Source organism: Panthera onca, chromosome B3 (genome assembly GCF_046562875.1).
Source record: "Panthera onca isolate mPanOnc1 chromosome B3, mPanOnc1 haplotype 2, whole genome shotgun sequence".
NCBI lineage: Eukaryota > Metazoa > Chordata > Mammalia > Carnivora > Felidae > Panthera > Panthera onca.
In genome coordinates this window covers 5,165,451-5,193,200 of record NC_138344.1, presented here as the reverse complement: position 1 = coordinate 5,193,200, position 27,750 = coordinate 5,165,451, and the positions used below count along the sequence as shown (strand labels likewise).

Sequence of the window (27,750 nt, the reverse complement as noted above, 5' to 3'; positions counted from 1 at the left end):
AATATTTATTTTTTTTTTAATTTTTTTTTTTTTCAACATTTTTTATTTATTTTTGGGACAGAGAGAGACAGAGCATGAACGGGGGAGGGGCAGAGAGAGAGGGAGACACAGAATCGGAAACAGGCTCCAGGCTCCAAGCCATCAGCCCAGAGCCTGACGCGGGGCTCGAACTCACGGACCACGAGATCGTGACCTGGCTGAAGTCGGACGCCTAACCGACTGCGCCACCCAGGCGCCCCTGAAAATATTTATTTTTGAGAGAGAGAGAGAGCGCGCGCACGGGCGTGCGAGCACGCGAGTGGGGGAGGGGCAGAGAGAGAGGGAGACACAGAATCGGAAGCAGGCTCCGGGCTGGGAGCTCAGCACAGAGCCCGATGTGGGGCTCGAACCCATGAACCGCGAGATCATGACCTGAGCCGAAGTAGGACGCTTAACGGACTGAGCCACCCAGGCGTCCCTGGAGACATTTTGATTGTCATAACTCGTGGTAGGGGGAGGTCATCTAGCGGACAGAGGCCAGGGACGCCGAGACCCATCCTACGACGCACAGGCCGGGCAGCACGAGGGGAAGGGGGTGCAGGTGTTGTGTTGGGAAGTTGAAGGAGTCCCCGTATGATGGTCGAAACTCTTTCTGTGGAATAAGAAACTCGTCTCCTGCTGGCAGCGAGGGCGACGGGAAGGCCACGGGGACCGCAACGAATGGACGATTGAAACGGTCACCTTAGGACTGGGGGAGCGAGGGGACGCGGAGTAAGGCTGCCAAACAACACGGAAGAGAAGACGACAGATGACTGGTGAGGGAACGGAGGGCCCAAGGGGGAAGCAGGACAGATTCCACCCAGGGCAGGAGCCTTTCAAGGGGCTCGACGGCGGCGCCCATGTGCCCAGGCCCCCAGCACAGCGCTGGCAAGACCTGGAGCGGCCCGGGCTCCTCCCTGTCAATAGGCTCGTTCTCTCTTGTGGCCGGAGGCGTCCCTCACTGGCCCCCATCTGTGCGCGGGTCCTCCTTTAGGGCTCAGCCAGTAACCGCAGGGCAGCCTCTGCCTCCGTTCCTCCTGCGTTGCCTCATCGAGGGGACACCTGTCTCCGCACCTCATAAACGTCACGGAGCACCGGCTCGGGGGCCTTCACAGAAGGGCCTGCCTTGGTGCTGTGGGGGGAAAGCAACAGACGCCGGCCGTGACCGCAAAGGGGGCTCCCCAGAAGGACGTGGCCCTCACAGAATGACAGGGAAAGTCGAAGAAGTGACTCTGAAAAGGACAGAAACCGGGGAGGCCGTGGGGACCCAGAAGCAGAAACCATGGACAGTCTCATCCAGCCATTACAAGGACGTGTCTTTCTCCTCCTCCTCCTTCCATTCAAGGCTCAGAGGCCCTGGAGAAAGCGCCCGGGGGGGCCCAGTGCCTCCCCCGCCCGCGGTTCTGACCCGCATAGGCCATCAGAGTGCCGTCCCTAGAAGCCGGGGAGGTAGAGGCAGGCGGAGAAAACGGGGCTCGGTTCTCAGGAGCTTGTCGGGAGGAGGGGCGCGCTCACATCCTGGAAGGCCTTTCACGGTGGCCAAGAGCCCCGTCCTCCCAGATGGAGATTCCTATGCTCTGAATCTCGGATGGAAACAGAATGCTGCAAAACGGTCTCGGGGGGTCGCCGGACACCCCCCACCCCCCCACCGCCCCAGCGTAGAATCGCTCTAGAAATCTCTCATCTCCTGTAGCCAGCGCCTGCCTGGAGCAGTTGCAGGCCTCACACGAGGTCTCCCCGGGGACGTGTGTTTAACCATTTCACACCCACTGACACGCGGGTTACGCAAGCAGGGCCCTGAGCCAGTTCTTAACCTCCTAATTTTTTTTTTTTTTTCCAAAGGGGAAAAACACTAATTTAGTCACTGTTTTGCAGAGAGACAGAGAGAGAGAGAGAGAGAGAGAGAGAGAGAGTCCTGTTTGTCCTTATGACTCATTTTGCTGGTTTTTGGATGATGTTGCATTGATTCATGACGACTCACTGAGCATCTGGTATGAATTAAGTGGGACTTTCTCTCGGTGACAGTAAAGGGAGAGATCTTAAACAGGGGGAACGTTGAAAGGAGCTGGTGGGAACGAGAGTTTGAGCAATCTTCCGGACTTGAGTCAGTTCAATGAGATGCTTCGGCGTCTCAGCAAAGTTTGCAAGAAGCGACATGTGGCTTCCGGGTGGTGCTGCCCGTGACGTGACGTCTGGTCCTCACTTGCGTGCCGATGACTCCTTGCGGGTCGGACTGCTTCCCATAATGTGTTGTTTTATCCTGTGGCCATGATCCCGCTTAGCCCCGTGGGGGAGACAGAGGCAGGAGGCATACGTGCCACATCAGGGGCCATGTGTTTTCTAGTTTGTTCCAAGACGCTTTCCGTAGAATTCCCAGGCCTGTCCTCAAGCTGGTTTTGCCACCACAAGGGGTATTTGGCAACATGTGGAGACACTTTTGGTTGTCACAGCCTGCAGAGGGCAGGGATCCTGCTGAACCTTCTACGATGCACAGGACAGTGTCCACGATGCCCCAGATGTCAATGCTGTTGAGGTTGAGAAATTGCCCTAATCCAAACCAGCCCTTAAGCCCAAGTGACTTGATGGTTTCAGGTCATTGACTGACTTAATGAAAAGACCTCTAGTTACGGTAAAACCAACAAAGAAGGAGCACCCGGGTAGCTCAGGCGGTTGAGCCTCTGACTCTTGATTTCGGTCTCACAGTTTGTGGGTTCAAGCCCCACATTGGACTCCATGCGGGCAGTGTGGAGCCTGCTTGGGATTCTCTCTCTTTCCCTCTCTTCTGTCTCTCTTGTGCTCTCTCTCCCTCGAAATAAATAAAATAAAAAACAAACAGATCTTTTGAAAAATCATGTGATTTCTGTGTTTAAAAAGTGTAGAGTTGACCCTTTAACAGCAAAGATTTAAACTGTGTGGGTCCTCTCATACACAGACTTTTTTCAACAAACACAGGCCAGTACTGTAAATGTATTTTCTCTTCCTAATGATTTTCTTTTCTAAAATTTTTTTTTAATGTTTATTTATTTTTGAGACAGAGAAAGAAAGAAAGACAGAGCATGAGCAGGGGAGGAGCAGAGAGAGAGGGAGACACAGAATCCGAAGCAGGCTCCAGGCTCTGAGCTGTCAGCACAGAGCCCGACGCGGGGCTTGAACTCATGAATCATGAGATCATAACCTGAGCTGAAGTCAGACGCTCAACCGACTGAGCCACCCAAGTGCCTCCTTATGATTTTCTTAATAACATTTTCTTTTCTCTAGCATACTGGAAGAAAACAATATATAATACATATAACATACAAAATATATGTTAATTGAGTGTTTATGTTATGGGCAAGGCTTTTAGTCAACAGTAGACTATTAGCAGTTAAGTTTTGGGGGCTCAAAAGTTATACATGGAATTTTGACTGTGCAAGGGTCAATGTGCCCTAACCCTACATTATTTCATGGGTCAACTATATATATATAGTGCCTTGCCTAGATCTTAGTCTTTAAATACCATTCTCCACTGAAAGGAGCCAGGGATTCTGAGAAATGGTTATTCCAAGGCTGGCATAGTCAAGCAAGGAAGGTACCAAAGACAATAGGATGGACTGAAAGGACACAGGAGCCAACCTGAAGGAGCTCTCTGCTCAAATATGGGATGATCCGAGGGTCAGAAAAATAATGCCAATATGCTGAAATCCATATCCACAATCCTGTGCCTTCTAGAGGTTTCCTTTAGAAAATATAGGGCACCTGGGTGGCTCAGTCGGTTAAGCGCCCGACTTCAGCTCAGGTCGTGATCTCATGGTGTGTGAGTTCGAGCCCCGCGTCGGGCTCTGTGCTGACAGCTCAGGAGCCTGTGCCCTGGTGCGTGCGTGGGCTCTCTCTCTCTCTCTCTCTCTCTCTCAAAATTAAATAAACATTAAAAAACTTTTTTAAAAGAACAAAAACATTTTTTTAAATAAAAGATAAAAAGAAACTGCTTCTATTACCTCTCAAACTTGGGTGTCCTCAGTTTTCTTTAGCGTTATCAACAATGGCGGAAAGGGTGGGGGGTGCCTGGCTGGCTGAGTCAGAAGAACCTGTGACTCTTGATCTCGGGGTCAAGAATTCAAGCCCCACGTTGGGGGTAGAGATTACTTACACAAGTAAATAATAAAAAGAAGAAAAGAAGAAGAAATAATAAGAATAAAAAGAAAAGAATAAGAATAAAAAGAATAATAAAAAGAATAAAAGAGAAAAGGAAGTTCGTATCCTCTTGGCTCAGCTCCAGAAAGTGAGCCACAGTGAGGTTACGTAGTAATCACACAGTCATCATCAAGCAAGCCAAGACCGTACACATACTCTGGGATGGTTGCAGCGCTTGTGTGGGAAAGAGAGAATAACGTGTGAACAAAATAGATGGGATATATCTGTGGTAGGGTACTTCAGCTGGAATCTTCCTCTTCTTTTAAAAAAAATTTTTTTTTTTTTTATATTTATTCATTTTTGAGAGACAGAGACAGAGGGCAAGCGCAGGAGGGGCAGAGAGAGAGGGCGACACAGAATCTGAAGCAGGCTCCGGGCTCTGAGCTGTCGGCACAGAGCCCGATGCGGGGCTTGAACCCATGAGCGGTGAGATCGTGACCAGAGCCGAAGTTGGGACACGTAACCGACTGGGACATCCAGGCGCCTCTGGAACCTTCCTCTTCTAACCAAAAACCCAACTCAAGTTTAAACAATCAAAAGAAGTTATTGGCTCATACAATCAAGAAATCTCGACAGTGCCACTCAAAGCACGGTCCATGGACCAGAATGGTCCACAAACTGTCCGTTGTTGTTCCACAGTGAGATACAACTATAATGTCGAACTGACTTTGGGCATAATCGTGTTTTGACAAACTTGCTTTCCTCTGTTGTTGATAATAATTAAGGATAATGAGAACACCTGGATTTAAGAGGCAACAGAAGTCCCACTTTTCGTGAGGGAAACTTCTAGAAGCCATATGGTTCATTTTTATTGTATGTTGCCCAGAACCAGTCAGTAAGATAATAGGAATATAAAACGAATCAAAAAACAAAACTGCCTTTGTTACAGACAGTTTGGGAAGCGCTAGCCTGGTATGGTGGTGATTCACCATCCTGGCTTCCCGTTAGACCCACCTGGTGAGTTTTGACAAGTATTCATTCTGGAGCTCATTCCCAAAAGATTTTGACTTAATTGGCCTGGGGTGGCGCCCAGGCATGGGTAGCTTTTGACGCTTACCAGGTGGCTCTAATGTGTAGCCAAAGTTGAGAACCAGTGGTCTGGATTTAGGCTGGCCTCAGATGAGACTTGATCCAGTGCCCAAGTCACAGACTGTCATCGAGGACCTGTGTTCTCACAGCACTAAATGGTTATGTTAGAAAAGAGGAGGGGCGCCTGGGTGGCTCAACTGGCTAAGCACCTGCCTATTGATCTCAGCTCAGGTCATGATCTCACAGTTCGTGAGATCGAGCCCCACATAGGGCTTGGTGCTAACAGCTCAGAGCCTGCTTGGGATTCTCTCTCCCTGTCTCTTTGCCCCTCCCCTATTCTCTCCCTCTCTCTCAAAATAACTGTAAAAACTAAAAAAAAAATGAAAAGAAAAGATCTCACATCAATGATTCCAGCTTCTACCTTAAGAAACTAGAAAAAGGCGAATAAATTAAATCCAAAAGAAGCAAATGAAAGGAAATAATAAAGATCAAAGAAGAAATCAGTGAGATAGAAAAAAAGAATAATAGGGGAAATCAACAAAACCAAAAGCTGGTTCTCTGAGAAAAGTCAATGAAATTGATGAACCTCTAGCCAGACTGGAAAAATGGAGAAAATGCAATTTACCAATATCAAGAATGTGAGAGGTGTACCACTCCAGACTGTACACATATTAAAAGGCTAATAAGAGGATATTAGGAACAATTTTATGTCAATCAATTCCATAACTTCGACGATATGAGCAATTTTCTTGAACGACTCAAACTCCCAAAGTCAACTCAGGAAGAAAGAGATCACTCAAATAGCTCTATACTGATGAAAGAAATTGAATTTATAGCTTAAAGAAACCTTCTCACAGAGAGAACTCCAGGCCCAGATGGCTTTACTGGTGAATTCTACCAAACATTTAAGGAAGAAAGAATGCCACCTTTACACAAACTCTTCCAGAAAATTCCAGAGGTGAGTGCACTATCCATCTCATTATTTCAGAGCAGCTTTCCCTTGATGCCCAAACCAAAGACAGTATAAGAAAATAGAGAAATTCTTAAAACCCCAGCACTTAACATTCTTGAGATAGGTATCTCTTGTTGCCCACCTCTCCAAGTTATTCTAACCCAGGACCTGGGCCTTACATAACTTCAAACTGTGCCACGTGGCCTCCTTCTTCCTGTTGCAGATGATTGGACCCAACGGCAGTCTTCTAACTTACATGTGGACACTGGCTCAAAAACATGTGCTAAAGCCGGGGCACCTGGGTGGCTCAGTCGGTTAAGTGTCCGAGTTCGACTCAGGTCATGACCTCACAGTTCGTGAGGTCGAGCCCTGTGTCGGGCTCTGTGCCGACAGCTCAGAGCCTGGAGCCTGCTTTGGATTCTGTGTCTGCCTCTCCCCTGCTCATGTTTTCTCTCTCTAAGAATAAATAAACATAAAAAAAATTTTTTTTTAATGTGTGCTAGAGCCCTTCTCAGGAGGTTGACCTAAGAGGCAAAAAGGAAAGAACAGTTGGTGGTAGGAACTGAGGAGGGAGACTTGTACTGACCAAACAGCTGTGGCAGCCATATTGGGACCATGAAGAGAAAGGAGAGGAAACAGATCCAAAGAGGGGTGTGGGGTAGATAGGCATAGGCAGAAAGTGCACGAGAGAGAGAGACTGAGTTAGCAATGAGGGAATAACCCAGTTTCTATCCCTTGTAAGCCCTGGCCCTTCAGATTCTTTTGCATTCATGTAAGACTCTTCATACTTGAGGGGCACCTGGGTGGTTCAGTCGGTTGAGCGTCTGCCTCTTGATCTCGGCTCAGGTCATGATCATGGTTCGTGAGTTTGAGCCCCGTGTTGGGTTCTGCACTGACGGTGCTGAGCATGCTTGGCATTCTTTCTCTCTCCCTCTCTCTCTACCTATCCCCTGCCTGCACATGCGCATGCACTCTCTCTCAAAATAAATAAAACTAAAAAAAAAACAACCTAAAAACCCTAAGACTCTTTATACTTGACACAGTGTGTGGACTTAGGGAAGTCCTATAGCCAAAACTACCGTGACAAAACAAAATGCTCAATAAAGGCTAAGTTCCTTCCATTCCTGCACGGTAACTCCTTGGTGTCACTTTCAAGCCTTAAGGACACGCTGGGCACCTTCTTCATTCCCAAAGGCCTCGTGGATTTAATTGGATTCTCTTCTCTTCCGTGTGTGTTCGTTAAAAAAATTTTTTTGTTGAGGTGTAACATACATACAGTTAAGCATACAAATCTTAAGTATATATCTCAAATAATTTATGCACACTCACACACACACACACACACACACACACACACACACTCTTATGTAACTACCACACAAATACAGAACATTTCTAACACTTACAGAAAGTTGACTCTTTCTATTCTCTGTGAAGTGGCAGACCAGATTCTGAGCATTTGTTGGGTGTCCATGTGCTGTGGACTCAGTTGTGTCCTCCCATAATTCCTGCGTTAAAACCTTAACCCCCATGTGACTGTGTTTGGAGATAGAGTCTTTAGAGTGTAATTTAGGTTATATGCAGTCATAAAGGTGAGGCCCTAATCTGACAGAACTGATGTCCTTGTAAGAAGAAAAGACATACCACCTCTCTCTTTCTCCCTCCTCCCCCTCCCCTGCACGCAGCACAAAGATGGGGTCAGGCAAGCACACTGTAAGGATGGCCCCCTACCTCCGTGCCAAGAGAAGAGGCCTTATGATGAAACCTACCTTGCTGGCACCTTGATCTTGAACTTCCAGCCTCCGGAGCTGGGAGAAATAAATTTCTGTTGTTTACAGCACGGAGTCTATGATATTTTGTTATGGCAGCTCAAGCCGATTAACATACCATGGGACCTATACAAAGAACAAAGAGGAGAAAGATGCTTTGAATAGAAAACTACCCTTGGCAGGATCTCAGGCAACTGACTTCACAATACAGGCTGGTGGCCTGTGCCCAGCATGGGGTGGGCAGAGGGGCTAGGAGCACAGCCTGAAGGCCAGGCGGCCCCTCAGGCCACCAAGTCCAGTCCAGTTCTAGGCTGGCTTGGACATATTGCAAGGAGACATTTGATAAAGTTGGAACTGTAGTTAAATGTCAACCACCAGCCTCTCATTCATCTGTCCCTTAGGAAGTGCTCCAAGATGTCCCAAGAATCCAATAGGGCTTTCATTTTATTTTCCTGAGCCAAATGGGAGGCTGGTGGGGAGCCCCATCTGAGCACTGACTCGGAGGAGAAACTAACCCGTCCGTCACCATGGGATGGGCTTAGCGTGATCGACCAGCCAGCCTGTACTGAGCCGGCTCTGGAACCGGTGCACCACGCTGCCTCAACAGCACTCTGGTGTTAAATGGAACTCCTCTTCAGCTGGACATCCGTGAGACCTTGGCCACGGGTAGCTGGGACGGCTCGGTCCCGGTCCAGGCCCCGTTTCTTTGTCAGTGTCCTGTGGGTTGTCCACTCCCAGGCTTCTGTGTCCCAAGATGGCCACTCACTAGACTTGTCCCTCCTGTGTCAGAGCCCATGTATCAGTAACAGAGAGTTTCTGGTCTCTCTCTCTCTCTCTCTCTGCAATTGCTGTCTTCCTTCCTTCCTTCCTTCCTTCCTTCCTTCCTTCCTTCCTTTTCTTTCTCTCTCTCTGTTTTAAGATTTTATTTTTAAGGAATCTCTACATCCAACGCAGGGCTCGAACTCACAACTCCAAGATCAAGAGTCACCTGCTCTACCGATGGAGCCAGCCAGGCGCCCCAGGCAATTGTATTTCCGTCACTAGAGTTTTCATGTCTTTTTTGTTGCCGCCATGATTTCTCTTCCTGTTTGTTACTTCCGTGCTGAGAGGCAAACCCTTCGCCCCCGTGCAGCAAGACCGGCCACGTGGGGCCATCCCGTCTGGGTTGCCATGGTGGGGGGTGTAGGAAGGATACACCCCAAACTCGAGGTAGCAGGTGCCTCGAGGCAGGGGGAGGGGATACAGTCACGGGGGGACACTCTGGGGACTTTAACTCTCTTAGTAATATTTGTTTTATTTTCCTTACACTTGGGGAGAGGGACGTGAGCGTTCTGTATTATTCTATATGCCTTTTTGTAGGTCATATTTCACAAACGCTTTGTGAAAAGATTAATACAGAAAAAAGTCGACGTATGAATATTACAAATGCAAAACCTCTATGCTGTGTGCAGAGACCGCCATCTCCCTAATAGCGCCGAGCATCCTACACCCCCTCACCCAGCGGAGCCCTGAGGCCAACAGAGGCACCTCCTAGACTGGGCCCATCGATGGGGCTGGAACGTACCTGACCAAGTGGGTCCAGAGTCCCAGGCAACGTGGCCCTGGGTGCAGAGAAAGAAGCTCGGCATTTTGAGTGCACTGCTCAGGCTGCGGGCAGCACGGGCCCCTCCAGGAAGGGTTTGGGCTCCTCGTTCATCTGAAAGGAGGTGCACGGTGGACATGGTCAGGCCGGGCATACAAATCCTGACCCTTGTTTCTGGTCCTTGGGTGACCGTTCAATGTTCTACCACCACGGAAGAAGGGGAGTGTGGACGTGCCGCCCCCCACTCCCTGTGCTGCCCCCTAATAGATTTCCCCTGGGAATCTCTTCTCCCTCTTCATTCCCTTTGCCCACAGCGGTTTTTCAAAACTTCCTCTCAGCTAGACCTTCTGGGGACTTGGCACAGCGCCCACTACCGAACAGCCTGTTTCAAGGGGAGGGGGTTTTTCTGGACCTTATTTTACTTTATTTTATTATTTTTTATCTTGTCTTGTCTTGTCTTGTCTTGTCTTGTCTTGTCTTATCTCATCTCAGGTAGGCTCCACACCCAGCAGAGAGCTTGAACCCAATGCAGGGCTTGAACTCACGACCCTGAGATCAAGACCTGAGTTGAGGGGCGCCTGGGTGGCTCGGTCGGTTAAGCGTCCGACTTCAGCTCAGGTCACGATCTCGCGGTCCGTGAGTTTGAGCCCCACGTCGGGCTCTGGGCTGATGGCTCAGAGCCTGGAGCCTGCTTCCGATTCTGTGTCTCCCTCTCTCTCTGTCCCTCCCCTGTTCATGCTCTGTCTCTCTCTGTCTCAAAAATAAATAAACGTTAAAAAAAAAAAAAATTAAACAAAAAAAAAAGACCTGAGCTGAGATGAAGAGCCGAATGTTTAACCAACTGAGCCACTCAGGTGCCCCCTTCTGGAACTTTTCATAGTCTCTTTTGGAAGCAGAGATAATCAGCAAAACCCCCTTCCAATCAAAGCCCCATTTCCCCATTGAAGCAGGCCCCTCTCCATCCAGTAATCGGCACCATTTGGGGACGGGAGTTTTTCTAGGAACTTATGAAGACACTCCATGTTCCTTCTGTACCAAAGATGGAAAATGTGCCTTTGTGTGAAAGGGGAACACAGATTTCAGTGGGACTTGGAATCAAAAACAGATAAATATATATCCAGATATAGATATAGATCATTTTTCCCAGAAAGAGAAGGAAACAATAAAGCTACATAGTGGTATTACAGGGTTTTTAGGCCTTTGGAAGAGAATCGAACCACGGGGCTCCTGGACCACCTTTAAAGCCACGTTTGTAGAAAGCATTGTCTCTACTCTGTGCCTTACTTTCTTACCTCCCGTTGCCTCCCCATTCTGCATTCCGACACCTGTCAGAATGTTTCTATCCACCCACTGAGGCCACTCTCCCCTGGGACCTCCCCAACTCCCTGGCCCCACTACCAACAGACTCTGTTTGGTCCTCATCATTCCTGGCTTTTCAGTACCACTGGACATTTTGGCCTCTGCTTCCTTGAAACACCTCCATTCCTTAGCGTTTGGGACCTACCTCCCCAGGGAGGGACCAAAGGGTTTGGCTGAGCTAGGTCCTCCTTTTCTTTTGCTTTTCTCTTTCTTTTCTTTTTTTTTCCTTTCATCCTTTCTTTCTTTCTTTTCCTTCCTTCCTTCCTTCCTTCTTTTTTAATTTTATTTACTTTTGAGAGAGAGAGAGAGAGAGAGAGAGAGAGAGAGAGAGAGAGAGAATGGGTGGGTAAGGGGCAGAGTGATAGAGGGAGACAGAATCCGAAACAGGCTCCAGGCTACAAGCCGTCAGCACAGAGCCCAACACGGGGCTCAAACCCACGAACCCCGAGATCGTGACCTGAGCCGAAGTCAGACCTTAACCTTCACTGCCTAAGCCACTCAGGCGTACAGGTCCTCTTCCTGTGTCCACCCCAACCTGGGGGCCTCAGCCACTCCGTGTCAGCCTGGGATATTTAGTGAGGGGCTCCCTATCTACCTGCAAATCTAGGTGAACCACCTACATCACGATTGGTAGAACTCAGAGGCCTCCCCCGGTTCCTTCTGATCTCCAGGGATCCTTGGGACTCTTGGGATGTGGGTTTCTCACACGTTGTCACTCTGTCTGCACTAGGTGGACACTAATAAAAAAGTGCACCCTCTTCTCTGGTTTCTCACGTGTGATCACACCTCACTATGGGGTTATTAGACTTTGCCAAAAGCTTTGGAAGGTGTTCCAAGTCAGGGGTCACGGTAGGCCTTGCACTGCCTCCCGCCATCTTGCTTTCCTTCCTGTCATCAGCTCCCCACCTGCCTTTTCCTTTCGTTTTGCCACAGCAGACACCTCACACTCAGTGTGTCCACACCGGAGCTCACGATCTTCCTTGGAAGCCGGCTTCTCCTCCTGTCTAGTCCCATGATTGGCACCCCCACCCCCACCCCCCTGCCCAGGTCAGGTGCCTGGGTTTTCGCAGACTGCTTGTTCTGGGCCTGCACCTTCTCTTGCCCAGTGGAACAGCTTCTGGGGCCCCTTCCATCCATCCCTCCACACAGGGCGGCCCTGTCGCCACATGCAATCTGATCGTGACACTGCTCGGGGCCAAACTCCCCAGTGGCTCCCGTGACTGCTGACATTCCTGCTCATTCCCCCACTGCTCCCCACCCCTCAGTCCCTGCTCCAGCACCCCCTCTCCATCTCTGGGCCTCTGCACTTCCTGCCCGTGCTGTCCTGTCCCCTTGCTGTCTCAGCCCTGTTCTTCAACTCCCACTTTGGTCTCTAACTTCATCCAGAAATCTTTCCCTGATCTCCCCAGGAGTCAGGTGCCCGTCCCATGATGGGTGGGGTATTAACAGCGTCTTCTGCAGTCAGAATAATATAAACACAAATGATTTCATTAGCATTGTGCACAAACTCTCTTGGGAAGGCAAGGGAGGGGAAAGGTGTGTTTCTGTGTGGGTGTTGGGGTGTGGAGGGGGCGGGGGGTGTGATAAGACGGTGTGATAAGACCTCTTCCGTGCCGGGAGGTCAGGAATCAGGACACGATGGTTCAAATGGAAACATCCATGAGTGATCAAGTAAGCCTATTACTGAGAATGATGGAGGTAAATACAAAAAGAATAAACTCAAGAGTTTGAACTTTGAAGGGCTGGACTAGGGGACTGTTGCTGTGTAACCGATATTTACCGTAAAAAAATTAAATTAGGAAACAAAGTGAAACGGATCAAATCAGAACCGCCGTGCTGGGGCCGGGAGGGCAGACCCCGGCCTCACCCGTCTCCGGGCCCTCGCGGCACAGCTGGAAACTAGACAAAGCTTCAAGAAATGCCCAGGAAATAGGAGGAGAACCACCAGATGCCTTGGACGAGAAAGAGCCACTTGAACAACAATCAGGCCGCCTGTGATGCAGGACGGGAGAATCTTGCTGCGTGTAGTTTCTATAAAGAAATGAATGTAGACCCCTCTCTTCGTGGCTTACTGGGCATTCAGGATTTGGGAGCGGCTGCAGTCTGTCCCCAAGGCCGTAGTGCCCGAAACCTACAAACTGTCACTGCCCCCACATTTAAGAAGCTGTGTTTCTCTGAGTGTTTCTTCCTGGCTGACGACGCCCCTTCCTGGTCCTCCAGAGAGAGGTGACAAGGAGGTCTTGATAAAGCACATAGGAAAAAGCGCCGTTCCCAGATCTGTCTCCGCCAATATGTGGGATTTTTCCAGGCATAAGCGTGGCCATTTTAAACCAAGGAAACGGCATGTTTTGGTTAGGTCCTTCCCGGGCCACGTTTCTACACAGATTTTCAGCAATGTCAATGCATGATATATAATTATAGGATCTTTAAATTAGGAAGAGGCTCCACGAAGATGCTAATGCGGCAGGCTGCATTTAGAAAAGCTCTCAGCCCGGATCATGCAGAACAGGGACCTATTTTACCATTTTATTTCACAGTCACACGTGAAATATGTCTCTTTTAAGCCTTAGAAATTTGTCTATATTTATAAACTCTGCAAAAGGGAGCAGCACACGTGGGGTCTGCCACAGGGATTTCCAAGAACACCTCTTTTGGGGGGTTTGCAACATAGGAGACTTTCTGGAGGTGTCTCCCCAGGGTGTGCCCCTGTATCTGAGAACTCCACACCCACCACCATCCGCAAGACTGGGCCCTGCCATCCCCTGCCCTGCGCGTGAGCACGCGGGCTCACGGAGCCATGGGACGGTGGGGAGGGCAGCCCCGGAGGAAATGCCAAGCGCCCCCCTCTCTGTCCTGTGGATTTGGAACCTGGAGACGGGGTGAGTTAGGAGGGGCACCTGACATGTCAGGGTCATGAAAAGAACAGCCATGGTTCAGCAGAGAGAGGGAGAGAGGAAAGGCAGATGTGAGATCCCGGGTCCGACAGGCCAGCAGGCAGACCAGGAGACAGAGAGGCAGGAAGGTGGCAGGACAAACACACAGGGACACAGTAAGAGAAGGGGCGACAGAAGAGACAGAGCCATAGACAGAGAAGACAGAGGGACAGAAGACTGGCCTGGGCTCCCCACACATCCCCTGCCCCCCAGTCCTGGCTACTCTTGGGCCAGGACCCCGGGGCCGGCCCTGCCATCGGCAGGTGCATCACCATTTTCTCTGAACCTGGTGAAGGGGTCGCCATCCCTCTGGGTACAATCCCTGGGTGAGTCAGTCTCCAGACAGTGCTTGGGACTGAAGGGAGCTGGGGCTGCTGTTTTGGTCTGTTCTGGTCATTTATTTTTATCCTTTTTTTAAGGGGGGGGTGAGGGTGGGGGGAACACTCAGTGCCTCCTTTCCTCCGGAGGGATGGGAATTAAGCATGTCAGTCAGTATAATAAAACTCGCCAAATATGTCTCTTTGTTCAGACAATGGTATTTTTTTTCTTAGTCATTAAGTCAATGCTGCTGTAGGAGTGACACTTAAGTGACTGGGTTTTTATTTTTGTCCCCAAGGTACAAAAAGTACTGCTTACTTTCTTACCGTGTACAGGTTGGGTGGTACGTCCGTGATGATTGTTCCGGAGCTTCGGGGAGCTGGGAATAGGTGACCGGTGTAGAGATCTGCCTTGGTCACCATCTCGGTGGCGTCAAAACCCCCACAACAGCAGGATTTGAGGCTGTTCTGTCTACCGGCTGGTAGCGCATGGTGGGAACGCAATAAATACATCTGAAAGGATGGACAGGGAACGTACACATGAATGTTGTGGCTATAACGTGGCCACAGCAGCAGCGGGGAAGGAAGGAGAGCAGATGGGGGGGGGGGGTGGGGGTGAGGCGAGGACCTGGGCTTCAGGGATTGCTTTCCATTCCCTTTCCTGCCGCGTGGCTGGTGATGTCGCCCCCTGGACAGGGTTGGGGGGTGCCCTGGCCCTGGCATGCTGGGGCTCAGGGGGAAAGGGGAGAGAGCAAGCTACTGCTCGCCTCTGGTCTGGCTTCCCTGGAAGGACAAAAGGCAGCTCCAGGCTCCTAAGGGCCGAGCCCTGGAGGCTGGGGATCTAGGAGAAGGACCCGGCTGCCCGTCCCACAGCCCAGTGAACACAAACACCCTGGCTGGGCTCTGTTGATGTCATCGCCGTCAAGCCCTCCGCTGCTTGGTGTCCCCGCCTCAACTCTGCCAGGGTTAAGGGGTGCCTGACCTGAGCCCGCCCCGGGGGGGCGGGGCACAGAGTGATCACAGGTTCTTGGAAGACTGTCTTGTGGGTCACCACCCAGGGCCAAGGGACCTTCAATGTCACAGCGGTGCAGCTGCCCATGGTGGGTGGGGCTACCCTGCCAGCCCCACCGACATCACGGCAGCAAGGCCGTGTTCCTGCACTTGTCACTGACCCGCCGCCTCCTCTCCCTGCAACTCCAGGCCTGGGAGAACAGGGCAGGCAGGTGCACGGAAGCTCTCCATAAACATCGCTGGAGTGAGGGAGAGCTGTCCCTTCACAGTTCATGGGTTCCCCCAAGGCCCCTGGAGGCCAACTTTCCTGCGTTCCCATCGGGAGACTTCCTTCCATTGTCTTCCTGGCTTCAGGAGTCCTGAGAGCCACTCACCCCCTCCAGGACTCTGTGGGTTTTCCTCCATCGTCTCAGGCGGTGACTGGTGCTCTGTGAAGTTCAAAGCTCGTCTTGGTTTTCAAGAGTTTTGAAAACGATTTAGCCTTTTTTTTTTTTTTTTTCTGTTTGAAATTTGGGAGAGTCTTTGTTGTTTTCCATCAAGTTTAGGGATTTCACCAAGAGGAATAGGTGGGCTTTTTGTTACTGTGAGATGACCCATCTCAGTTCACTATAAAGTCTTCCGTTCATTTATATAATAAATATTAAAGGCTTACTATGAGCTAGGCACTGGTTTTTTGTCTTGTTCTCTTTTGTTTTTTAACATTTATTTACTCTTGAGAGAGAAAGAGGCAGAGTGTGAATAGGGGAGGGGCAGAGAGAGAGGGAGACACAGAATCGGAAGCAGGCTCCAGGCTCTGAGCTGTCAGCACAGAGCTTGACACGGAGCTCGAACCCACAAACTGTGAGATCACGACCTGAGCTAAATCGGATACTTAACTGACTGAGCCACCCAGGCGCCCCTGTCTTTGTTGTTTTAAAGTAAGCTCTAGGCCCAACATGGGGCTTGAACTCACGACCCTGAGATAAAGGGTGAGATGTTCCACACTCTGAGCCAGCCAGGTGCCCCTGGGCACTGTTTTCAGTTCTGGGAAGACAGCAGTGAAGAAAACAGACAAAACTCTGCCTGTGTGTGTGTGTGTGTGTGTGTGTGTGTGTGTGTGTGTAAGAGAGAGACAGACAGACAGACAAAGGGAAAGAGAGAGGAGTGAAGGGAGGAAGGGAGAAAGAGGAAGAGAAAGAAAGAGGAAAAGGAACAGAAAAAATAAAACAAGTTTTGATCACTGATTCTGTTCCACTTGATTTATTCAGAAATTTCAGGGATTTTCTGGTCCCCCTGTATGTTCACACTTCCTCCTAGAAGTCTGGCACTTTCCTTAGCTTCCTTCCTTCTCTCCATTAGTTTCCCCCACACATCACAGAGGTTTCTCTGTCTCTCTTCTGTGTAATAATCCAGCCTCCTGTAACCCTATTAACTGCACCTTCCAGGGACAAGGCTGAGGCACCAGAGCCCCCAGGCCCCCAGCGCTGTCTTTGTCCCCCTGACGGTAGGTAATTGCTGTTTTCTAAAATCTTCTTCCATTTCATGTGAGAGATCTATTTCAGAGAATAGGATTATCAACAAGATTTCGCTGCTTCCTCCTTTCACTTCTGCACTCGGGGCTTTCTCACCAGGACCAGATTAATTTTCTTCCTCTTATATTCATGTGTCAATCCAATAGGAGCAAATGGATATTATTTTTTAAACCACAAACCTCGTCGTATATGTGTGTTCAGAAGGGAAGAGGAAGGAGAAAACAGAAAGAGGGGAGGAGGGGGGAGGGGAGGGGAGGGGAGGGGAGGACAGTGTAGCACCGAGATCCCGCCTCCTGTGACCCACAGTGCACATGGCCCACAAGACGGTGTGATGGCAACCCGTGGTTTTCTCAGTGGGTCGGGGCCCCTGTGTCTCTCACACTGTGAGCACCTCACGTGTGCTTTTCACATCACACGACCCATAAGGCGATCCAATGTCTTCGTCTGGTGCTCACCCAGAGAAACAGCCATCGGTCCCCACTTTGAAGCGTAACCCGCTGAGGTGCATGTTTGGTAGGTGACGCGGTGCAGGAGGGAGGTTTGCGGTAACGGAAGGGACGTTCATGTGTGACTCTGACTACATGGGATAAAGTCTTACACGGAGAGTTTGGAATCCAATCCTCCGGCATGACGTGACCCCGTTGTACAAGACACGGTGTCACATCGCACACATTCGGGATCTCGCAGCCGTGAGACTCCCCTCCCCGGAGGCAGGGGGTGGTAGGCAGACACCCCTCCCCGAAGCCTCCAGTTGATAGCCACCCCCCCCCCCCCGCCCCGGACAATCTACGGCTTGGCACAAGTAGACAAGATGACCGATCGGATTTCTCCTCCCTGGAAGCTGAAGTTGAGAACAGCCAGAGAACAGGGCGGTTGGCCACGGGAGCCGAGGCTTGAAAGTGACACCCTGCCATTTCTGCCTTATTAAGCGCATACAGTTCATGAACTTGACATCTACGGGCGCCATGATGTGCCAGGCACCGTTCTAGGTCCCGAGGATACAGAGGCAAGAAACAAGGGCCCTGCTCTCACGGCACTTACCCGGAGGGGGGCTCCCGGCAGGCAATAAATAAACACATGAACGAGATGGTCAGAGGCTGGCAGCAAGCCCTAAAGTTTTGGAGCAGAGCCATGCAGTTTTTGCACAAGTAACTATTTTCTTTTTGAGAAGCGGCTCTCAGCCTGCCGTTGGGTTGTGTTGTCGTTTGTGAAGTCTGAGGATGAGAGAGGGGTTGGTGATGAGAAGTAGCCGAAAGAGTAGACGGGACACGATATATGTCATCAATGCACTGGCATCCATGCACTGAACCATGGCACACTCTTCCTCGGTTTGAGGCTTCCCCGCCTTATGAACTGACATCTCCCTCTGTGGAAGCCACGTAGGTTCCCAGCGTCGCTTGCAGATGGAGCAGAGAAGGTGACACAAGACGCCAGCCATCAGATGCGCCCGCATCCACGTGATACTGAGAGGCAGGTGCCGAGGAACGTTCTCTGGAGAGAGTACAGCAGATCCATCCGGATCCCAGAGTCGGCAGCTGCAGGCATCCCCGTGGTGGTCTCCACCTTCAAGTGCCCCCCCGGGCAACAGTGGTGTGTGTGTGTGTGTGTGTGTGTGTGTGTGCGCACGCATGCGCGCAGTGGGGCTCATACAAGGACTGATCCACACAGATGACCTCCAAGCCTAGTTCTCTGCTCTCCTGGCGACTTCTGAGGTGCTTCCTCTCTGCTAATAAATTCCTCTTCAGCTTCAACTAGCTAGGAAAGAGTCTGTTGCTTAAAAGCAAGGGCTCTCACTGGCACGTGAAGGGAGAAGGGCAATAATCCGACGCACAGGATCATTTCAGAGAGGGGTCAGCGCTGTGCCGGGAAGAAGCCAACACGGGGTGATGTGAAGGGGCGTCTCGGAAGGAAATGAAGGAAACGTAGCAAGACATCGGAACCGACTGCATGTGGAAATACATCGAATCGGTGCCACAAAATGTAAATTATGGGTCATCGCTCATGTCGTAGCTACGCATTTGCAACCGTGGAGGGCGACACCACGCGAGGTGATGTGAGAGAGAGAGGCAGGCAGGGGTGGGGGCTATTTTTGGTAAGGTGGTCAGGGGAACCTGTCTGAGGAGGTGGCATTGGAGCCGAGACCTAAAAGGTGAGGAGGAAGCATGCAAAGTCTGGTAGGGAGGCTTCCAGGCGGATGTAGTGGAGACCGTGGAGGATGAGCGTGGGACCTTGAGGGACAGGTTGGTGCATCTGGCAGTTAGCGCAAGTGGCCAAGGGCGTGATGAGCCTGGAAAGCAGGCAGGGCCCCAGTCCCGCCAGCCCTTGCAGGCCACGGGCAGGCATTTGTGTTTTGTTCTAAGGGGTGGCAATCCGTTAGAGGATTTCGAAGAGGGAGCAGCCTCCAGAATGTCACTCACCGATCCTCACCTCCTGGTATTTATGCCTTGTGCCCGTCCCTTTCCACACAGAGTATGGCTGACCTGTGCGACTGCTAGGGTATTGCAGAAATGGCAGTGTGTGACTTTGGAGGCTAGGTCATAAAACACACTGTGACTCAGCCTTGCTCTCTTGGGTCAGTCCCTCTGCGGAAGCCAGCCGCCATGTTGTGAGGATGCCCAAGCGGCCCTCTGGAGAGGTCCGCTGGTGGGGGGGGGGGGGCACAGAGGCCTCCTGCCCACAGCCTTGGACGCAGATGCCCCAGCCCAGGCCAAGCCTTCGAATGACTGTAACTCCACCTGAACCTCTTGACTACAGCTTCCTGAGAGATCCTGAGCCGGAACCATCCAGCTAAGCGGCTTCAAATTCCTGACCCATAAGTGGGTGAGACCATAAATGTTTGTTGTTCTAAGCCAGCGAGTTTAGCGGGTAATTTGCTATCTCTTTCCGTTGTTCACAGCTGGTGTCTGTTTTGCCTGGCGGGGGCCCATGCTCTGGTAGCTGTTAGGTATTTGGATCATCAGCCCTGAGTAGGACTCACATGGAGGGGGTGTCACGAGAGAGATGAGACCAAATGGCGGAAGCAGAGAGAACGTGGCACCCTCGGGAGGGCTGAGTCACTCATGCTGTTTGGAGGAGGACGGCGCAAAGACCCACCACCCTGCTTTACCGTCGTCTTGGCTCTTCCTGTACCCGGGTTGTTCTCCTGGGCTCCCGAGTCTACGTGACCTCACTGTGAATGTCCCCGGGCTTGGGGTGATATGGGTGAGTTCTCTTCCTTGCTCTCCTCGAAGCTATTCTGAACCTGATGCCAGAGGATTAGGCTGTTGTCCTGGGTCCCTCTCCCGGGCTGGGCAGAGTGCTAAGCCCAGATATCTCCTGCCTCCTCCATGCAGATGTGGCCACACCCTCACCTGACATCAGCCTCCCCAGCCAGGTGGGGTAAGGGGTGGTGCAAAGGGAATCTACCTCTGCCTCTCTTCCCATTAGGAGGTGCTGGGTTACCAGGATCCCGGAGTCTAAGCTATGCTCCTCCTCTTTTGTTCTGGGCTGTGCCTGAGACCTTGTTTGGATTGATTTCGGGGACATGTGAATGGGGTTTGGGGAAAGCAGGTGCCGGAATTTCACTGTAATAATTTCCAGAAAATCAGACACAGAGCATTTCCCCCCTCTGGGGCATTAACTTAAAACAATATTAAATAGAAAAATCTCACACACAAACATACAAAAAGTGAAGTCGCCTTTCTCTTCTCGCTCTCTGATTCTTTAGATCCTCTCCATTGTTTCTCTAATACGAACAGTTCTGGGATGAGCATACAGTAAAACCTTGGATTGCGAGTAACTTGTTCTGCAGGTGTTCCACAAGACGAGCAAACATTTCTAATAAATTTTAATTTGATAAACGAGCAGTGTCTTGCAATACGAGTAGGACGTGACGCAGGATATCACATGATCACAACTGAGCCCAATGGTTTTTTTTCTCTCTCTCTCTCTGCAGGATTGTGGGTGATCGTCTCCCATGCTCGGATGCTCGGTCTCAGGTTGTGGTGTTTGGCAGAGATCAGTGATTTTTCAGAACATTGGAAGGTGCCCACAACTGGCATTAGTGTATTTTTGTCACTTCAAAGCACCTCGGGACAGTCCTTTGCTTTTTCAGACAAGAGCGAGCTTAAGAATGCTTTGCTAGGGGGCGCCTGGGTGGCTCAGTCGGTTAAGAATGCTTTGCTCATTCTAGGTCATTGGATAGGCTCCTTGTTAAAGTTGCACAAAAAGAAAAAGATTCCATTGGCCAATAGCAGTGATTCCGTCAGTGATCGTGAAAGTCGTCCTACACGATCACCCTCCTCTCGCTTGTCTCTCTCACACCAGCCACGAAGGTTTTCAAAGGTAAGTGCAGGTTAATTTGTTTATTTTTCTTTATATTTTGTATTTTCTTATTATTTTGTATTATATTACGGTACCGTAATCATTTTTATAGGAATATTTTTGGGCTGTGGGACGAATCATCTGAGTTTCCATTATTTCTTATGCAGAAATTCGCTTTGATATACAAGGGCTTTGGATGACCAGAATGTTTCTGGAACGAATGATGCTCGCAGACCAAGGGTTTACTGTACTTTCTGACACATCCACGTACAGTTGAGCGGGTATTTCCACAGAAGCGGGTATTCCCAAAGAAAAGATTCCTGGAAGTTTATCTGCACATTTTACATGTTGACAGGTTCTCCCGATGGCCCGTCTAAAGACTCTACCGGCACATAATGACCACAGCATACAAAACCACTCTTTTCCTTTTGCCAGCACTAAATATTTTCAATTTTTAAATTTGCATTTCTCTGACCCCTAGCGAGCACAAGTGTCCCTTCTCAACTAGAAGCCACTTGAATTCTCCTGTGACTTGCCTGTTTGTGTCCTTTGACCATTTATATTTTGGAATATAAAGCTTTAGATTCTCTACGGAGGGACTCTGTGTATTTTAAGTTGTTATGCATGTTGCTATTTTAGGTTATGTGTGTCGCACCTGTTCTCTATACTTGCTCTTTTTTTTTTTTAATGTTTATTTCCTGAGAGAGAGAGTGAGCAGCGAAGGGGCAGAGAGAAAGGGAGACACAGAATCCGAAGCAGGCTCCAGGCTCTGGGCTGTCGGCACAGAGCCTGGGGCAGGGCTCAAACTCACGAACGGCGAGATCATGACCTGAGCTGAAATCGGACGCTTAACCGACTGAGCCACCCAGGCGCCCCTATACTTGATCTTTTATCTCTGATATGGTCTCTAGTGCTACAGAAGTTAAAAATTTTTGAGGCCAAGTCTGTTCATTTTTTTCCTTTAAGGTTTCTAGATTTTGTGTCTTCCTTAGGAAGGTTTTCCCCACTCCAAGAATATAAAAAATATATTTTATCCTATTGTCTTCCAGTACATTAAATTCCGTTCAATAGCTGATGTCAAATTGTCCTCCAGAAAGGGTGCACCAATTTACATCCCATCAGCCTGTTCCCCACACCCTCACTAGCCCCGAGCACTCTTTTGAAATCTTTGCTAATGGTGAGCCCCACATCAGGCTCTGTGCTGACAGCTTGGAGCCTGGAGTCTGGAGCCTGCTTCGGATTCTGTGTCTCCCTCTCTCTCTGCCCCTACCCTGCTCACGGTCTGTCTTTCTCTCTCAATCTCTCTCAAACATAAAGATTAAAAATTTTTTTAAAAAAAATAATGAGCCACATGTATCTCCTTGTCTTAATTAGCATTTCTTTAATGACGAGTGAGGTCCAGAATCTTTTCATATGGATATTTGTTATTTGTATGTTTCATTTTCCACGAACTGCCTGATTCTATCTTGATCCCAGTTTTTCAGTTGGGTGTTGGCCTTTATCTTATTGATAGAGGGCTCATTGTTTACAAAGGAAATGAGCCCTGTGTCCCCTCCTGGTCCCCCAGTTTGTCCTTATCTCTCTGCTGTCTGCCAGAGGCATGGGTCGCCAGCTGCTGGTCGCCAGCTCTCCCAGTGGATGGGGGAGGAGCAAGCCCTCAACCGCACCCGCCTGTCACCTTGTCAGCTCCCTGGACCCCACTCCCCACACCTGGCACACCCTTGCAGCCAGCCTCTCTCTTACAGGCATCTTTACCTAAACATTGGAGGTTAGATTTTGTTCCTTCAACTCGGTCTCATCTATTTGCCTTTCACTTTCCAGCGTCCTTTATTCCTCATAATTTCTGATACTAAGGATAGCATTCTGCAGGTTCTAGCCCCACGACAGGGACTTTAAATACGTATCTCTGGTCGCGTTTAGAGGGTCGGGTTGGAATTGGGCAGCTTTGCAAAACTGCCATCTTGATTCAATCTCTCGGTCGTTAATCCTTACGTAATTGTACAACTTATTTCTCTTGCGGTTTCTTGTGGTGTTAAATTTGATTTTCTCTTGTGAGTCAACTATACTAAAAAACAAAACAAAACAATATTTTTCAAATTTTCTCCCAAGTTTTCAGGTCTAGAATCATGTCACCTGGAAGTGATAATGATCATTTTAGCAAAAAAAGAAAAAAATCTACTGAGTCACACTCACATTCACACAAACGAGATGACCAGGCAGACTATTTTGAATTGGAGAAAGAAAGAAAAAAAAAAAAAAAAATCAGCTGTGGACCAGAGGCTGCCGGCCAGCAAGTCCCACGACAGGTGCCCGTAAAGGTTTGTAGAGGCAGCGAGAGAACACCAGGGGGCGCTCTTCACAGGCAGCAGCCCATCTCCATTTCCTATTCAAGTTTCAGGTGCGGCTTCTGGGGTGGTCGCTTGTTTTTATTAACGTTGGTAACCAGTAGATGTAATAATAATATTCACGGACTGGTCAGAGGCCTCTCTCAGGCTTCTTGGAGCCTGGGCCCACGGGCATGTCGGAAATGCTGGGTGCCTTCTCCTCCTCTTGAGCTCTTTCTCCCTGTTGGATGCATCCTTTCCCCTCTCTTCGTCTGGTCCTTTCAAAGTCTCTAATTCCCCCCTGCATCCTGCCCTCACCCATCCCTACCTGTTTCCACGCCTTTCCCAGCAGGTTCCATAGAACTTCCGGCTCACAAGGTGGGCCCAGAACACAGGATTCAGGGTTAAATAAGCTTGAGAAATGCTGCCCTACCACATCAACCTCCTGGAGGTGGGTTGGCACATTAAAGCTTCTGGAAAGTCCTTCGGTAAGACATCTGATCGCTGCCGCTGCACCCAAGCAGCCAGCCCACCCCAGGCCTGTGGGACGCTCATCTGTGCACCCGTCATTAGCATCCTGTGAGCCCGAGATTGCCAGGCCTTGGCAGGGAGGTGGGGCACTGGACAGCACTGTTTGCGATGGCTAGAGGTGTGTGACAATGTGATACTGGGAATTCCCCGGAGCGAGGCCAGGGACAGCTACCTGCAGCAGGAAGTGAAACGTCTCGCCAGTTCCCACCACCACCACCTGATCCAGAAGGCAGGGCCAGCAACACGAGCCCGGGGCGGGGCGGGGGTGGGGCGGGCAGGATGGTCACCCCAGCTGGGGGGACCAGAGCTGCAGTGATTCCTACGCTACGCCTCGAGAGTTTGGTCTTTGCGAGCTGGCCGCTGAAGTCCTCACTCCCGGGGACTCCCGGGGACTTTTGAGGTTAGTGGGGCTGCACAGGTTCGGAGGAACAGGCGAACAAGCAGGCACAATGCTAGCTGCTCGGGGGCCTCGGTGGAAGCCTCCCCTCTGGGGCACTGCCGTGAATGTGGCTCAATTTCAATGACACCCGGACTCTGTGTCTCTCCCACTCAAGCTTCGGGTTCCCGGGAGAGAACGTCTGATAGGCCAGATGGATCGAGCAAGAGCGGCCAGGGGACTGGGGCTGGGCTGGCCTGGCTTCGGGGAAGGGAGGTCTCGGCTTGCGAGGCTCCCCCATCAGTAACCCTGGCCCTGGCAAGGTGCAGGGTTTGCTGAGGGGAAACGCAGCCCCTGTGGAAACTGGTTAAGGAAGAGTCGGTACTCACAAGGCCCGGCTTTGAGCAGGTGGAGACTTAGCATCCTCTGAGGTGAGTCCTGAGGCTCGGGAACCGGGAAAGAGCTGAGGATGACCCCTGCACCCTGGCCAGACTGGCCGGTCCCCCCGGTTCCTTAGGGAGAGAGGATGGGGGCTCAGACAGGACCCCTCTGCGTGCCGAGAAAATTCTGTTCAGTGCTCCTTTCAGAGCGTGAGCTTGGTGGTCTCAACAAATCCTTTTACTGTGTTTCTGAAGTCCGGTAATAAAGGGCCGACTTATTAAAAAGAATTACGGCAAACATGACAAGCTAACATTTAGGGAGCACTTCCTAGGGGCAGGCGCAAGCCCACGAGGTGGGCATCGTCGTCCCCATTTTATAGATGAGGAGACTGAAGCACACAGAGGCCACTGACTTGCCCTGGCTTCACGGCCAGGACGGGCAGAGACACGTTTGAACCCAGGTCTCTAATTCCAGAGCCCATGCGCTCAGCCCCTAAGCAATATTGCCTCTAGGTCTGGTTCCTTGCAACGCAGGCTGACCGCACGTCTCTCTTTGGTTGCCCGTCCCTGATTATGTCCGTTGTCCTGGCACGATTATTGTTTTTATTAAAAAAATTGTTTAATGTTTCTTTGTTTTTGAGAGAGAGAGACAGACAGACAGAGAGGAAGAGGAGGAGGGGCAGAGAGAGGGAGACGCACTGTCTGAAACAGGCTCCAGGCTCTGAGCTGTCAGCACAGACCCCGACGCGGGGCTCGAACTCATGAACTGTAAGATCATGACCTGAGCCGAAGTCGGACACTTAACCGACTGAGCCACCCAGGCACCCCCGTCCTGGCATAATTATGAATAGTGTCTGCTTTGCCTCTCAGAAAGTGTCCAGGTTTGGATGATGAATTTTAAGGAAACTAGGCTAGCTGGAACCTAGGTTGTCATGGCAAGATGCCGGTGGGCAGAGTTTGGCAACCCCAGTTTGCAGCTACCCCTCCCAACCCCAGAACCCTGGCTCTGGTGTTCATCCCCCTGGGACAGACCTCCATTGTGCCATCACTGCCTCCCAGTTACTTGGACACCTTGCAAACTGGCCTTCCAAGGTTTCTGTGGCTCCAGGGTTCTTTGTTTATATTCTCCCCGTCCCCACCCCTCTCATATGAACTTACCAGGTCGTCTCCCTGTTTCCATTCCTTAGCCTATCAAAGAGGCCGTTGTCCCAATGTTCCCAGGTGAGGGCAGCTGTGCTCTGAGTGTTTTCCCTGGCAGTGGATACCGAAGTGTGGGGCTTTTGAACCTTCTTGTCCAAATTTGCAGATGTGTCCTGGAAGCAGAGGCCTTGGGCTCTCCACTGAGACCGGCTGTCCTGGAGAGGTTGCAGATGGAAAGGATGACTTTGGGTGCCATTCAACTGGGCACTGGGTTGTCAGAATTGAGTCAGACACCGTCCTCGCCTCAAGCTGCTCATAGACCAGAGGGAAGCCAGACTCTACAACAAAATCAGTTCTAGGGTTAATAAAGTAAAGCTGTGGGACAAAGTACAGCTCAAGCACAAAAGAGAAAACGGACAGAGAAAGTGCATTGGTCAACCATCACCGCAGCAATGCTGCGTAACAAATGGCCCCTTCATTCAATGGCTTACATTATAAGCATGTACTTCTGACTCCACTGCCAGTTTGGCTGGGCCTAGCTAGATTGGCTCCTGGCAGGGGTTTGGTTGAGGTCTGTTTTGGAACGAGTGGGGTATGCAGGGGGGAACTGTGCTCCTGGCAATGACGGAAGCCCAAGCAGGCATGCTCTGCCACCAAGCCCATGTCGTGGTTGGCTCCACGTCTGGTCTCTAAACATCTCATCAGCCATCTCATCACTCTTCCCGCAGTGGGAGAGGAGGGAAGTAAATATTTGCTAAATAATGATCCAAATGTCACAGAAGGGCTTCACAGGGGAGGTGGCATTTGACCTAGGCACTGAAGAAGTTGGATTTCTCCAAATGCAGACAGGAGAGGGCACTGCTGTTAACGGGATGAAATGTGCGGGGGTGAGGGTAGCGATGGGAAACATGGTCACGGAGGTTCCCTGGGCCAGAAGCCTGGCCTGTCCTTTCTTTCAACACAATATTCCATACCCCTCTCTGCACCCCCACGCCCTAGTCGTTTCCCTTCTTTCCAAAATCTAAAACTTCAACTGTGTATCACCACATACAAGTTCAAGACTCGGTTTTCAGCAAGGAATCATCTTGGAGAGTGCAGTGCTCGACCCAACACTGGGGATTTGTGCCGGTTTCACCGGGCATCCGTCAGCCCGTTTGACCATCCACCTACCCCCGGGCCGCGCTTCAGGTCTCCAGACCTGCAGCCTGGCAGCCGCAACCCAGAGGCTGGGACCGACAGGACCCTCTCGGGGAACAGAGTCCTTGAAGGCCAAGTCAAGGGGTCAGGGGGAGCTCCCAGCTGAAGGACTCGGGAACAGAGGACCAGGAAGCTAGCTCATTTGGAAAGGACTGGCCGTGAGCAGAAAACCCATATGCTTGCACGGAACTGAGCCAAACAATGGTGGGAAGGATGGTTACAGGACAGGATGCAAGGAGCACAGAACTCGACAATGTAAAAATAAGAACTCACAGCTTCTGGGAGGGGAAGGGGATAGGAAGCGGGTGAGCTCATTTCCTCGTCCCAAATCACCGGCTGTCAAGAGATGCCATCTACAGTGGAAACATGTTTAAAGAATGAATCCAGCCTCTTGGTATTTTTCTTTCCTTTTAGGGAAATAATTGAGAAACATAAGAAGCACAATCATTTGCAGTTGGGCAATGTCTTCACTTACATCCAGGCTTCCTTTTGTTCTGTTGAATTTAAGTACTTCCCCCCCCCCCCCCCCCCGAAGAGCGTGTATCATTGCAGGAGCCCTTTTCTGGGAAAGATTTCCATCCGTCCATCTGTCCTTCTCTCTGAAGATGGACGGAGAAAGAGGTCGCCGCCGAGGATTCTGGGGGCGCTGGTGTCCACTGGAGCATTTTCTGTTTGTACTCTTGAGTGTGACACGAGTGTCTCATAACGAGCGGGGCGCTGTTCTAAAAACAAAACCTTAAAAAAAAAAATACATTTCTGGAAAAGAGAAATGGGGCGGGGGTGGCTCCGGAGCTCCCGCCCAGCCTCCCCCCCTCCCCCTCCCCCCTCCCCCCTCTCTCCTCCCCCCCC

General features: G+C 50.5%; 1 long non-coding RNA gene across 1 annotated transcript; it reads right to left on the bottom strand.

Moving 5' to 3' along the window:
• Positions 1 to 262: 262 nt before the first annotated feature.
• On the bottom strand, positions 263 to 27,706 carry LOC132668646 (uncharacterized). Its single transcript, XR_013556455.2, has 6 exons — positions 27,175 to 27,706; positions 25,723 to 26,042; positions 17,693 to 17,865; positions 14,457 to 14,642; positions 7,939 to 8,064; positions 263 to 1,150 (listed from the first exon to the last, which is right to left on the bottom strand). It is a non-coding gene; the product is annotated as an uncharacterized LOC132668646 (long non-coding RNA).
• Positions 27,707 to 27,750: the final 44 nt, after the last annotated feature.